At 33.7% G+C, this 15,825-nt stretch overlaps 1 protein-coding gene across 1 annotated transcript in view; it reads right to left on the bottom strand.

Annotated features, from left to right (window-relative positions):
• The window catches only part of LOC149949493 (L-xylulose reductase-like), a 156,025-nt gene that overhangs the window by 12,194 nt on the left and 128,006 nt on the right, over positions 1 to 15,825 (bottom strand). The gene's annotated exons all lie outside the window — the stretch shown is intronic.

Genomic DNA, 15,825 nt, shown 5'->3' with positions numbered 1-15,825 from the left:
GTTGGGACCTGGTTGGAAAACTATGGGTGTGCAAAATATTTGGTCAGACCAAATAATTCGATCGAATACCAAATCGAATATTCGATTCGTCGAATCGAATAGCGCTTGGAAAAGTTCGCAAATAATCGAATTTTTTTATCAAATAGTCGAATATTCGAAAAAATAGGGAAAAAGTATTTGGTTTTTTCAAATAGTTTGGAAAATGGTCGAATAACCGCGGGTCTTTTTCTAATTTGACAATTTGTTGAAGTTCAAGGCCATCCCAGGGGAGTCCTTATTTCTGTTGAGTTTCAAGAGAAGAACGCTGTGAAATTTAATAATAATAATAATAATAATCAGCTAGGCTAATACCCAAGTTACCACCTTAGGCCTGAGTCATCAAGCGACTTTTGAAGCCGAAATAGTACTTATTTCTGGCACCTCTCTTAAGGCCGCAGCGCCAAGGACCATATAAAGAGTAACTTGCACGTCCGTTATCCATACCGTTTGTATAAAAACTTTTTAGCGAAAGGCAGAAGCTGTGTATTCTAGCGCCTATTGGCTAGATTACTCGCGTGTTCTCTTTTGTTATGGAATTTTCTAGAATAGCAAAGTAAAACTAAAATTGAGTCTAAAACGTAAACCAAGTCCTAAACAAAACTAAAAACCGGGAGGAAAGTTGATGTAAGTAACTCTATGGATTTTTCTGTTTAGAATTTTTGAGTTAAAATTAATATAAATGCAATTTTTTAATTTGTAACAAAAGATCTGCTCCCTTGCGTTTTACATATATTTAAAAACTTGAAATTTTAATTAAGTGTTTGCATACTTTGAAGTATGAGCATGTCCTTTGATTTTAATTGTAGTTAGTAGTTACTAAAGGTTAAGAGTCGCTAGAAGACTTGGTCCTGGAGTGGTACCTAGGGTATTGGCCTAGTTAATTATTATTATTATTATTATTTTGCCATGGTTCCCAATTAAAATATGTATGATAATTGATAAGTTGATATGCACTATAATTATTAACTCATTTTGATCAAATCGAAAAAATTGTTCGAAGGAAGGTTGAAAATAAAGACATTTTGTACAATGGTAAGTTAGAGTTTACCACAGTGGCGTAATAAAAAATTCTGGACCCGCCTGCAGCCTTAGATAATGGACCACCTTCAGTGTTTTTTATTAAGAGCCTTAGAGAAGGCTAAGTAAAATTAAAAATTTTAAAAACCATATTTTAGGACGGGCCCGTCATTATACCACTGATTTACCAAGTTCGCCCAGGGAACTTTGTTTAATATTTTACTATTTTCAAGTAAAACGAACAGTGATTTAAATTATTTTTTTTTGACAAATATGCAAACTATTTGGCTATTTGAAAACCAAATACTTCGAATAATTTGATATTCGAAATACTATTTGGTAATTGATCAGTTAACTGGTCTAAATTTTTGCCCTAAAAATATTCGACCAAATTATTTGACGTTATAAATATTCCATTTGGTATTTGCCGTGATTTGAAAAAAATATTTGATATTCGATTCGATCCCCAAAAAATGGTATTTGCACACCTCTTGAAAACTCCTTACACCCACCGGAAATGTGGAACCACTTCGGTAACTTTCTAATGCGAACGAATAACCACCTGGAAGGTTTTCATAACCAGTTGAACATGAGATTCACCTGAAAGCCAGCATTAATTATCTTCATCGAAGAAGTTAAAAAATTACAAAGATAGTACGAAAACCACAAATGAGATAGAGATGCGGGAAAAGATGTAGTCGAAGTAAAGTAAGTATATAAAAATATCAACAAAAGATATAGAAACGCGGTAAATAATTATCATGAGAACATTAAAAACCCATAGTAATTTAAATAGAAATATCCCTTTCTCTACTAGATTGTGTAGCTGCCAATTTTTACGCTTAATTTTTATGTCAAAAATAAATTGCTTAAAATTTGTATTTGTATCTAATAAAATTTATCAAAATAGCATAGTATAACAAGTTGGCAAGCCAAAATATACCTCTCCTCGGAAGAATTGTCCCTAGTGGTATTAATTTCTCGAGATAACCCTTAAAGATATATCTCCACAATTAAGATTTATTGGTTAAAAATGTTATCCCAATTCTATCCCGCCCGGTTTAAAATTATAATTATAAGAAAAATAATTGAGACGAAACGACCAATTATAATTTATTCAGAATATCATAAGTTAAGTAGTTACAACAGTGAGTTAGACGTACTCTAACAAGGCACAATTGAATTAAACCCTTTTTACAATACAAGTTTATCAGTTGAATATAATACGAAGCAAATTTTATTGAAATAAATATCTACAGAGGGTATTATAACGATCGTTCGCTTTTTGGTTTACAATTTTAACGGAATCGGCCCGAGTTTAGTTAAACGACCGTTTATCGAAATTTTGTTAAAAGAATATTCCCTAAGGCCGCGCGATAAATTTACGAGAATAATTTTCCGTCGCCGTTATATCGAAAATTTATTTGATTCGGGATTGCCAGAACTGTAATGCTGTGGGCGAGTGATTAGAAAATAAAATGACAACCAGAATTATGCAAAATTATAAATGTTTATTTTTATTCTGAACAGTCTATGGAACGTTCTAGATTTAACTTTCATCAATAACCCAACAATATATATCCCTTCTACGTTATTGTACAGAACTGGTACTCAAGTGTCTAAGACTAGATTTGTTTTAGTTCATCATGATTGAAAAATAAACCAAAACACACTTACACTTAAATTATACCGAGTAATTTTAACTAAATTCAAACAACCTAACTATAAACTGTCTTAATTAACAGCTGAGAGCTGTTCCCTACTAATTGCTTCCAATCTACTTAATTAGCCTGACAAGTTGAGTTGATAATTTCAAGGGTATAATTAGGTTATTCCAATTCAAAAAATAATATCAATCAATTTTATCTTACCGTTGACTTGAGTTTGTTCACAATTACTTTAACACTTTCAGTCTTAAACACGTTCTGTTCATTCACTCACGTTCCAAACGCGAAACACAATTTTACCCTTTTCTCGACCGAAGACCGAACATACTAATTAAAACCGCAAAGTTACCTCATAACTTTTGACCGACACCATGATCCCTTCCTGTAGTAGTTCGTCTGACAGCCAAGAGCTAAGAAAGACTAAATCTTCTATGTTGACGGCTACGGCCTTATATACCTTTATTTTGTGTTTTTTGACCAGTCGAGATTTAACTAAAGTTCGAAAAATTGAAGAGATTATATTTTTTACCCGGTTTGATTGATAGTTCTCCACACGGTGGCGCTATATTATTACTTTAATATAGTTTCCCCGGGAGTTTTGAATAATTATCCTTTTTCTAAGTGTTATTAAAAGGTAACATTGAACTACTTTTTGTGTTTTATCGAAATTTTGTAAAGAATTTAACAAAAATTTAAAACAAAACAAAAACCGTACCAAAGAATAAAAAATCAAAGTTCAATAAACAATATATACAGATATTGTTTATTGAACCCGCCTTATCATAATGGTTCCTTTACTTAAATATTTTCCCTAAGGAAGTCAATGGCTTGGCGGTGAACTATCCGCATTGTTACAATGCGACCCGAGTTCAATTCCTGATCACGATCAAATTTTACATTAAAATACTAAAATATTTAATTAAATATAAGATTAATATAATCTATAAATATTTAATTAAATATAAGATTAATATAATCTATAAATATTTAATTAAATATAAGATTAATATAATCTATAAATATTTAATTAATATAAGATTAATATAATTAATAAATATTTAATTAAACATAAGATTCATATAATTTATAAATATTTAATTAAATATAAGATTAATATAATTAATAAATATTTAATTAAATATAAGATTAATATAATTTACAAATATTTAAAATGATGTAGAATAAATTATAGTACCTAACGCTATAACTTTGTAAAGAACATTCGCCAAAGCTGTTTTTTATAGAAAACAGCGTAACTTAACCAGCGTTGGTGGCTGAGTGGTTAGAGTAAATCTCTTGCACGAGGCAGACCCGGGTCCGATTCCCGGCCGGCGCAAATAAATAGCAAATTGGTACTAAGACGAATACCGTGTATAATTGGTGGAAACCCTGCCATTGGACGTTGATAGGTTGCATAACACTCAGCACTTAGTCCGTCCCAAAGTCATAAAGAAGAAGTTGGAGAGAAAACGCCCGTACAAACACCACAGACTCAACATCAACAACCGTCATAACACGAACTCAACATTCACAACCTTCACATACACATTACAATAACGAAATATCCAATCAAACTTAGTTAAAACTGTCGCGACGGTGAGCGTTGACGAAAAAAAGACCAACGACACCAAACCCAACCGCGAGTCAATCCGTTAACGCTCACCGTCACACGGTGTTTTTGCCAACCCTTCGCAGAAATTTCGAGAAACTGCATACTTTCCCCGAAGACAGACCCACCCACCCACAGACAGACAGACACGGTGATTGTATAACCCCTCCTAGGGGACTTTGTCCCCTTGGAGAGGTAAAAATATAAACAAAAGAAATAGAAACGCGGTAAATAATTATCACGAGAACATTAAAAACCTATTGAAAAATAAAATATAAATATCCCTTTCTCTACTAGACTGTGTAGCTGCCAATTTTTACGCTAAATTTTTATGTAAAAAATAAATTGCTTAAAATTTGTATTTTCATAAAAAAATACTTTATAAAATAGCATAGTATAAAAAATGGGTGTCAAAATAATAACAATTTTTAGTTTTCGTCTCCTTTAAAAAATTAAGTGGAAATAGTTAGGCTTAGGAAAAGTAAGAAAATTGAGGTGGTAGTGGTCAAATGAAATGACCACTTTAAATATTTCCAGGTTCGGTTAGGTTAAATAACACTGCATGCTGTTCTGACAGATGCTGCAACAAATAAAACCGAATCATAAATCTGCCAAAGTGCGGCTTTTTTGCTCGAATGGGATTCGGCGCAATGGAACAGATTCTAACTGCCTAGCTGGTCTGAAGTAAAATGGCTCCTGACGACACTTGGCTAGCGCGTAACTTAGAAACGGGTCCGCATAAACGGTTTGTTTAAAACCTAAACCGTATGTTAAGAACAACGTTTACTTCCCGAAAACGTTAGCGAAATAAACACCTATGAATGCGTCGCAACGCGTACGAAGTGTTCAGAATTTGGACGTTTCATTTTACAACACGAAGGCGTTTAGGAGTTTATCATAATTTTTTCCCGTTTAGGAAAATCGCATGTTTAGTTGTGAAAAATGTGTTTAAATGCTAAATGTTTTTTTCTGTGTAGAGAACACATAATATTTGTCCACGAAGATGATTATAAATCTGTACAGACCAAAGTGATTAATTTAAAAAAGATTGTATTAATTTAAAACAAAATTTCAAATTATAATAGGAGGAACATAAAAATATAAATACTTTAATTAAGAGATGCTCTATTTTAAAGAATGTTTTGGACTATAGTTCAATTTTTAAAATTATGACACTAATATGTTAATTTAAACGTTCTCTTGGCCCGGTCTGATTTAGACCCCCCATCTATATATTTTAATTTAGAAATGCTCTATTTTAAAGAATTAATTTGGCTCTAGCTAAAATTTTAAAATTATGACACAAATATATTAAATTAAACGTTATCTCAGAGAAGATAAAATTTTCTTCCCTGGCAATTTAATCAAAGAATGACACTCTACGATAAGAGCTCTTACCAAATTCGTCAACCACGAAATAAGGGTTTTATTGTAAACAATTCGGCAAATCCCGATTAATGGACAACGTAGCCGGATTTGAAAGTCTAAATTATCCCATTAGTTGTTCGTTGACGTGATTCTTTTCTTGTCAGGGAAAGAAAACTTCTTTCTGAGGTGTTTGCAACAGGGATGCATGAAACAACCTGGAAGTACTTAACAAGGTCAGGGAAGCCACCTTCCAATGTCATAAAATTGTGTAAGCAGTCGCTTACGCTGTTAATTTTTGGGAAATAAATAGATCTACCAGAATATTAATTTGATTTTTTAAGGATTCTATGTCGAAATGAAACCTATATCGTATGTTTAACAATGTGTTATTATATTGATTTCCTTTAGGAAGTTTTCCGAGTTAGGGTCAGATGCCATCATACCTTTATATAGACCTTTATGTGTCACCTGTTGACAAGCCGATGATGACTACTAGATTGACTGAATACATCACAGAACTGGAAGAAGAAATCTCAAGTTATCCTTGTGATAATAGTGTGAAGTGGCCTATACTTGAATGTAGTCGATCATCTCATGACCGTTTGCTTGAGCCGTTCAATAAAAATGAGTATATATGCTGGCTCTGATGATAGTGAAAAAAGGTAAAGCCGCAGGATCTGATGGTTTATATCCCTAGGTCATTTCTGCGCTGGGGCCTCTTGCTGGCCAATGTCTACTGGTGGTGTTTAATGTCGTCATGCAACATGATACTGTACCTCGTAGTTGGACGGAATCTCGAGTGACAAGGGTTTTCAAGGGAAAGGGTAGGAAGGCGGAAGAGCTTGACGCTTTTAAACCTACCCATGTAGAAAAAACTCGTTGATTAACCGTTCAATAACGGTTAATTTTAGGTTGAGATTAAACGTTGAGTGCGACGTTGACGATGTACGGTGACAGAACGAGTCTAGCAACGTTTAAAAAACGTTGTTTCCCATAATAATCTTCAAAATACTAACGTTATTATAAACAACGCATTTATATCGTTATTAGGAAAACGTTGTTGAAACGGTTAATTAACTGCTATAAAACGTTGCAAGCAACGATTAATAAACCTTTATATACTTATGTATGAATATATATAAAACCTTCATTCAACGTTTTTAAATAGTTTTTTTTAAATTAGTTGACAGTATACGATGGTTTCATGCACTATAATTGCATGTTATAGTGATTCACTATTTTTATACTACGCAAGAACACTAACGTCTATTTCAATTATAAAAAAAATTAAAATCAGGTACTTTATTTATCACAAAACTTTTTGAAGTAACGATGTACAAAGTATTGAGGGAACTTTAAGTAGTAGAATTAATTATCTCATCTTGGATTTATACTGTGACATGCATTTGTAGATGTTAACAGGATTTCAATTATAAAGAAAAATGGAAAATAAACTTTGTATGAACACTACTTGGCTTACAATGAACAAAAAAACAGGTACTTTCTTACAAGTATTTTAAAGTAACCATGTAAAAAGTATTGAAGGCACGTAAGGTAGTTTATCCTATCTTGGAATTCTACTGTGACATATTTGTCAGAAGTTTAAACGCTTCTAAATCATCACAGCTATTTTCTCCAGTAGAAACGGCTGGAGATATTTGAGAAGAAACATTTGAATTCAACTGTTTCCTATTTCTCAACCTTGTCTTTGAAAACTTCAGCCAATATTTTACTGCATTGGCAATTTGAAGCTCTTCAGCATTATTGAAAATTTTATTTGAACGTACTGCAGCTATAACCATTTGAATTTTAATTTATGATTTAACAACTACAAATAGCTTGAAATTACCAATAATGACGTCTTTCAGAATTAGAGATTTAAATCCTTTTTTGTTACGCCCCGCCCAATTTAAATTAATACCAAGGTTACCAGACAGTAGTGATGACATTACTTTTCTCGTGCAATCACCAACTGATTTGCCCCCAAGACCTCCTAAGTACGATATCTAACCCAAAGATAATCTTTGAATAAAACATTTTTACGTTAATCTTGAAAGTTTATTACCAATGTATCTTTATTGGCTCCAGAACTGGCAAACCTTTCAATGGCATCCAAATCCTCAATAGTGTTTGCCGGTATCTGCAGTTCGTATTTCTCTAAGTCCAATTTCGAAATGGTACACTTCTCTATAAGAGTTTTATTCAGCATTTGGGCGATTAAATCAACTTGATGTATAATATGCTCTTGATTTTTCAGAATTTGTTCTATAACTATTTAGAAAAAAATAGTAAATGTTACTACATTTGTACAAACAATCCAATTCAGAGAATTTTTAAAAATGCAGCACAGTACATGTTTATACTCTCAGGCTATATTAAAAAACCAGACACCAAACAAATTGTTTGAAATTGAGCTAATAATAAGGGATAGTATCTGGTAGAAATTTTGTACACCAGGTAATTGATAATAAGATAACATAAAGTAAACTATAGTAATTTATTATAATTTTTGGGTAATTTATGTTGATAATAATAAATAAATAAAAGTCGATATATTCTATGGAATAATAAATTTCCCTTACTTTAAGATTTAATTTTCAAATGCCCTGACTTATCCAGCCGGTTTTCAAAACTTTTCACGGTATTCCAAGTCAGAATATAAAGTATGGTTTACCTTTCTTACTAACAGTAGGATCACAGTTGGAGTTGCTTGATAAATTTGAGGCAGCAAGAGAAGATGCAGAGTTCTTCTTAACTATAATTATATACATTTGAAAATGATATGAGACTCAGCAAATGAATTTGAAATGTGTTGCGTGATTTTTTGTCTAGTATATTCTTACCATTGAAATCAGCCATTTTTGGAACATCTTTTCGAATTCGGTTTTGGGTAAGAAGAGCATCATCAAATTCAGAATCCGAACTTTGAATCTCATTAAAACAAGTTGATTCTATAAGGGAAACAATGCACAATAAACATAGATCTGCGCACGGATAGGGCTAGGTGGGCCTAAACTAAAATTTAACAGAGGAACACAAAATTTGAGAAAACTAGGTTGCCAAGTAAGGGAAAGGGGTAGCCAAATTCCCCAAATATGCCTGGTAGATAAATTGATAAAATTTCACATCTTACAAAATCATATTACATTTTAATTAAAGCAGGCGCAATAATTATAGGAAGTAAATTATTATAATTATTGGAATCTCCTTGATTAGAGATGGAGACCGCTAACTTATAGTGTAGAACCCATTGTTAACAGTTATATCATAAATATAAAACGTTGTAAACTCGCCGTTTCACGGTATCTGGAATAAGGGTTTAATACAAGTGTGCAAAATTATAATTATAAGGGGGTAAAAATTAAAAATTAGAGGGCACAAAATGAAAAAGTTGGGCACACCTATGACCATGAATATGGGGTGGCGTAGTGGTTCGCACTTTTGCCTTGCAGCAAAAGGAGCCCGGTTCGATCCCAGTTAGTGGAATAGGGTGAAAATTCAGACCAACTCCTGAGTAGAGATTGAAAGTTATCTCCCCACTGGTTTAAGGGTTTTCCCCCAAAGATCTTGGGTTTCCCCTTTCTATAAAAACTTGCTGATGTTAACGGTAATAGTTAGTGGCATGTAGGGCTAGCCACCACCCTCCTACGCATTATAACCCATAGGCACTGGTTAAAAGGTCTTACAAGTTGCAAGATGACTTAGGCCTCTATTAGTGCCTAGGGTATTAGACTAGCTGATTATTACTAATTAAGTCGTATTTATTAGAGTACCAGAAATTGCACTGCAAATTGATGTTGACTTCTGGAAAATATTCTCAGAACTAGAGTTGTCACTTTTCCCACCTGGTTTGTTTTTATTTCCTAAATTAACAGTACATTAGAATTGGATTAAAAGTTTATTACTTTATACCGTAAAAATTATAATGATACAAAAGGCAAGTCGTTATTAACAAGCTGTCAATCGAAAAACCATTGGTAAAGCTAAACTAAATGAAATCATTATATGAATCTTATTATCTCTCAATTAAGAGGTTCACTACTACCAAAATATCTGAACACCGATTACAGGCAGATGAAACCGTACAGCTACATGTAGCCCTAATACTAAGCATGTACAATCTCTTAAGTTTTTCCCTTTTCCTCCCAAAATAACATTGTTATGTGTTGGAAAATGTATAAAATTAATGATACCAGTACTTACCTAACGTTGGGAACTCCGGAACTAATGGAAGATGCTTAGTCGGTGTAGTGTCCTTTACTGTTTTCTTCTTGGGTGTAGTCTTTGATAATCTTTTCTTCTTGTGTTTTTGTTTGCCTTGGTAAAAGCCCATAAAATTGTAATAATTAAATGTCATTGTGGTTAGTTTTTTTTTGCAAATTTACCATTATCACTGGAGTCCTCGTCCGTTTCTTCCCTACCATACCTATCAGGAACTTTGGGCTTTCTCTTATTTCCTGTCTCTACATCAACACCTTCATTTTCTGTGCCTACGTCTGACTGTGTTTCAAATTTAATCATTTTGTCTTTGGCTATTTTAAAGTCATCTGCAATTTAAACATTTGGCCTGGTTACAATAATATTAGCAATTAACGTAGATAAAAAGACCTACCCGTTTCGTAAAACATTCTTGTGATAGCATATACTCTCCATCTTGAAGTTGGTTTTTCATTATTTAACAATGCTTTAACCATTTTCTGGTTTGATACAAATGGTGGTCAAAAACATTGTTTTTTTACGGGATTATACCACGAAGAACGTATAATACTTATTTCTTTTTCACCCGTATCGGACAGCTCCCTAAACTCAACGACCAAAATCTGTTTCTAAAACCAAAACATAATTATTTAATGAAATGAATCACACTTGAAAGCTAAAAAAACCCACTAAGATTACAGGAAACTTTTATAAATTCCTCTATTCTAGAATACAGGGTCTTTTTTTTTGCTCGGAAAAGTGTTTTTTTTCAAAAACTATTTATAGTACCGATTTCAAATTTGGAAGGTCAATTCTCTATACCGGGGGACATCAGTTTGAGAAATTTGAGCGTTTTCGGTAATGTTTTTCACCAATTTTGAAAAATTATTTTTCGACCACTAGGTGCGAAATAAAAAATTTCTATTATAAAGTTGTAGGCCGTCATCGAAAACCCTTAAAAATTGTTCACTCGACGAAAAACAATTTATTTATCAGTGAAAATTCGAGCTTGAAAAATTTACAAGTTGGTGAAGCCAAATTAGGATTGTTTGAAACGATAATTGAAACCGAATTACCTAATCCAGTTGAAACTTTGGTTAAAAAAACGACCGGATTTAAAAAACACGAGGCTATAGGTCAATCCTAAACATGCATTGGGTATTTAAAGGAAAACTTTGGGAGATTATTATCAGTGTTTGATAATATTTCGAACAATGCCTCGTTATTCAGTAGCTGAGCGTACCGAGATAGTTGCCATTTACTATGGAGAAGCAGCGCAAAACCTTAGAAGAGTGACTGAAATCTTCGCAGAAAGACATCCAAATGGAGCACCATCTGTAAATACAGTAAGACGAGCAATTCACGATTTCAATCAATTTGGTAACTTGCAACCTAGGTTTCGCGGATTGGGTCAACCGGATTTAGACTTCGAGAACAATGTACTCGCGTACTTTGTGGCATATCCTCGTCACAGTTGCGCTAACGCCGCTGCTGATTTGGGTTTTTCTGCAAATCGTGTGTGGAAAATTCTTCGTAAGAATCGCTATCACCCATACAGAGCTACGCTCCACCAAGGACTAATTGACGGAGACCATCAAAGACGTTATGCAATTAGCAACTGGTTACTAAATGCTGTCCAAGAAGATAGACAATTTTTGCGCCATGTTTTGTTCTCCGACGAAGCGTCATTTTCTAGAGATGGGCCCTTTAATCATCAAAACAGCCATCTTTGGTCTGACATCAACCCACATTGGGGTTTTGAATATCATCACCAGGTTCAATTTGAACGGGTCAATGTTTGGGTTGGACTTGTTGGAAACCGTTTGATTGGTCCCTTTTTCCTGCCGACGAACCTCAACGGCCAAAGGTATTTACATTTTCTACAGAACGAACTGAGTGACGCAATCGACGACCTTCCATTGGCTGAAAGACGTCAGTTGTGGTTTCAGCAAGATGGCGCCCCTCCGCATTTTTCCCGGCAAGTAACTGAGCACCTCAACAACGAGTTTCCTGAAAGGTGGATAGGGAGAAATGGTCCAGTGCATTGGCCAGCAAGGTCACCTGACCTAACACCGCTGGATTATTTTCTCTGGGGATTCGTTAAAGCAAAGGTATACGCCACGCCCATTGAAACTAGGGAGGAATTCATTAGACGAATAATCAGTGCTTGCCGAGACGTCACACCAGAAATGGTAGAGAAAGCGTTTGATAACTTAATTGTCCGCGCACAAACCTGTGTTGCAGCCAATGGTGATATTATTGAAAATGTTTTGTAAAAATTTATGTGAATAAAATATCTGCATTTAAAAACCAAACGTGTACATTTTTTCAAGTGTGAAAACTCTACTACGTTTGTATTAGACTTGTTCCCTTTTCAATTATCGTTTCAAACAATCGTAATTTGGCTTCACCAACTTGTAAATTTTTCAAGCTCGAATTTTCACTGATAAATAAGTTGTTTTTCGTCGAGTGAACAATTTTTATGGGTTTTCGATGACGGCCTACAACTTTATAATAGAAATTTTTTATCTCGCACCTAGTGGTCGAAAAATAATTTTTCAAAATTGGTGAAAAACATTACCGAAAACGCTCAAATTTCTCAAACTGATGTCCCCCGGTATAGAGAATTGACCTTCCAAATTTGAAATCGGTACTATAAATAGTTTTTGAAAAAAAACACTTTTCCGAGCAAAAAAAAAGACCCTGTATAGTTTTTTTAATTTGTAGTTGTCTCTGTAGCTGCACGGGCTAGCAAGTGTGTCTTGTCCATAGAACATAATGTACCGCAAACCTGAAACAATACTTCCAAGCCCGTGCAGCTACGATTGTCTCAGTTAAATAGCAATCTAGAAAATTTCCTTACCACTGATAATTGGAATATCATAACATATATGATAGATTGATGCAATAGTCAGAAGGTGTGTAATAAAGGTATTGAGACTCCACATGAATTTCCAAGAGGCAAAAAATAAAATTTTTGGTCAACCAATTCTAATGGCCAAGACCTCAAACTAGATAGTCTTTCAACTTTAAGAATTCCCAGTTTAGAAGTATTGCACGGATATGTATATTCATCAGCAACATCTTTAAAATACCTCCCAATAAAAAAATATTTGGTATGCTCTTTGACTATATTTTCAAGTAAAATTATAGTTCCATCTTGCATTTTGCAACAATTGTCACCATTTTTAATAGAAAAGACAAAGCCATTGAATAATAGTTTTCTATATTGTTTACCCCGAATATTATCAACTAGTGGGCCATTATTATGCTATATTTTTGGCTCAATTTTCTTCTTGGAGGAAATTTCAAATTTCACTTGGCTCAATTCAGTTAAACGGTTTACGACCTGTTGCAAAGACTTATGGGGGCTTCGTACAAGTTTTTTTAGTCTTCCTAAATAAGACGCATATGGAAACGAGGAGAAATTATCTAAGCTACCATATATTCTAGCGTGCTTAGCAATATGCACCAAATTATGTATATTATACAAATAAATTCCCCGGCCATAAAAATTGTGCGCACTCGCGACAAACGGTTCTAAAAGCGATTCAGCGTAGGTAATAAATTCATCTTCCGGAGATGGCATACATAGAATATAAATGGCGCAATGCAAAAGTTGAAAATGTTGCACCAAGTTGTCGGGTAGAATTGACTTGAAAACAAAAACACCAGTATACAATAAAAATTGTCTGAGCTCCGTGGCTTTCCAAATGTCATTGTCTTTAAGGTTACGAGGTTTACGAGAAAATTCTACTGGTTTGTGGTGAGAAAATTCGAAAAGGTAGAGGGAGAGTTCAGTGATAACATGAGATGGCTGTTTTACTTTAGATTTGGCTTGTGATAAACTCTTGATTATCCGCTTAACTCAACCAATGCACACAAGGTGCATATAGTCAAGGGGAAAGTTATAAATCATATCGATTGGTAATTCCAAAAATGGCGAATCTTGTTGAGGCGTGTGATGTTCCATTTGAGTTTTATTACGAAAGCTCAGATCAGTTCTAAGGGGAGCATCAAATTCATCGAAAATAACTTTATCTAAGTATTGACCTTTTGTTTCACAAAAATCACACCCCCAGTATCCGCTGTGGTACTTTATACATTTTAAATATGCTCGTGCAGGAGCATCACATATAATGGCTTCGACTTTCACAGTGAAAATCTTATCTTGAACATAAATCCCATTAATTAGTATATCGAGAATTTCTTCAATAAATTTACAAAGAAATTTCTTGAGTGGATCAGGTTTTCCAGGACCATAAAATATTCCAACTGGAAAGGGTGTAGAGTCAACTGTATCAGTAGTACGGTCAAGAATGGGCCAAAACTCTCCTCTGACACTTTTATAAATGGGTAACCCATCAATATGAATCGAGATTGTTATTTGATCTGACTCCGGATTAATCAAGCCAGATTCAATTTTTGTAATAAGCTCATTTCTTACTCCCAAATGGTGATACTCCCCATTATTTAAAACATCTACAGTTAATGCGGATAAGGGGTTATGTTTTAATAATGTTCTTGAATTAAGCGGAAGATTAGGGTGATGAGGTTTAAGAATACTGAGCAAGTCATTTAAGCCTTCGTGACTGATTTTATGTTCGAGAGCCCATTTCTGCAAATCATTCCTCAAGGATTGAGGGTGATTTTGGTTTTCCAAATTTTCATCTTAAACTGGAAAAAGGTCATTGACTAGTTCCTGGTCTCCAGCTTCTATACTATCCTCCGAAGAGCTACTGGAATTTCTAAAACCTGAAGGTAATTCTGGATTTACTGGGCTACCGAATGGTTCCAAGGGAAAATTTTGATCTACTGTATTTGGTTCAACTAATGGTGCTTTCGTTAAAACATTTTCTGTATTGTCTACATTTTGTTCAATCTGTGCAGCAAATATATCTAGCATTTGCGAGTTCACTGTCGTAGAAACACGTCGCCTTTTCTGACGCTCTGATACTTCAAAATTTTCCATTCTGCCACTATATCTTTAAAAACTATTTCAATTAAAATTTCAATACAACTTTCACTCTAGGAAAACTAAAGCTTAACTTCAAAGTGATGACTTCAATATATTGAATTTTGATTTAAGATCCCAAATATTTTACTCAAAAATTAAAAAAGCTTGTTATCAAGAATGTTAAGCTTTGAAGTATTACCCAAGTTGGTTTAATTTATGATTAAATTGTGGTTGCAAATAAAAAAATGTTTAAAATTTCCTAAAAATTTATATAGGGTGGCTGCCAAAACAAATTAACTCAAATTTCCTATACTGGATCAAGTGGTAATATTTAGCATAAATGTGCACAAAACTAATAAGAGATCTCATTTCTATTTAAAATTTTGATTTTGACAAAAGAATTGTAAATATACTGAAATGATTTTGCCAGAGTTAAATAATAAATCATCTATTTCTACTAAAAAACATTAAAAGTGGCAACGACATCACTCTGGAATCAGAATTTCCACTCGACTGAACCTTAGAATTATTGGTGGAATTACATTTACACCTAGAAAACCTAAAAAGTGGCTGGGGGAGGTCATTTCAAACATTTAATCGCAAAGACCCACTCTGGAATCAGAATTCACACTCGACTGAACCTCAGAATTATTGGTGGAATTACATTTCCACCTAGAAAACCTAAAAAGAGGCTGGGGGAGGTCATTTCAAACATTTAATCGCAAAGACCCACTCTGGAATCAGAATTCACACAAATAAATTCCCTATACCTTTAACTAAATTATTTTAAACGTTTTTTCTACGTAGGTATTTTTAAAAAACTTAAGTGATATGGATTTGGTAGTTTGCTCCCTATAAATATCAACGTAGTTTGGTAGTTAATATAAAACCTTAAACGTTTATTCTACTTAAACATTAAAAATCTACCAATCTGAAACGTTGCCCTTGCTGCCTGGGTATCGCTATAGCTT

The sequence above is a fragment of the Leiobunum rupestre genome, chromosome 3 (assembly GCF_980474605.1).
Source record: "Leiobunum rupestre chromosome 3, qqLeiRupe1.1.hap1, whole genome shotgun sequence".
In the NCBI taxonomy this organism is placed as follows: domain Eukaryota; kingdom Metazoa; phylum Arthropoda; class Arachnida; order Opiliones; family Sclerosomatidae; genus Leiobunum; species Leiobunum rupestre.
This window is presented reverse-complemented; position numbering and strand designations above follow the sequence as displayed.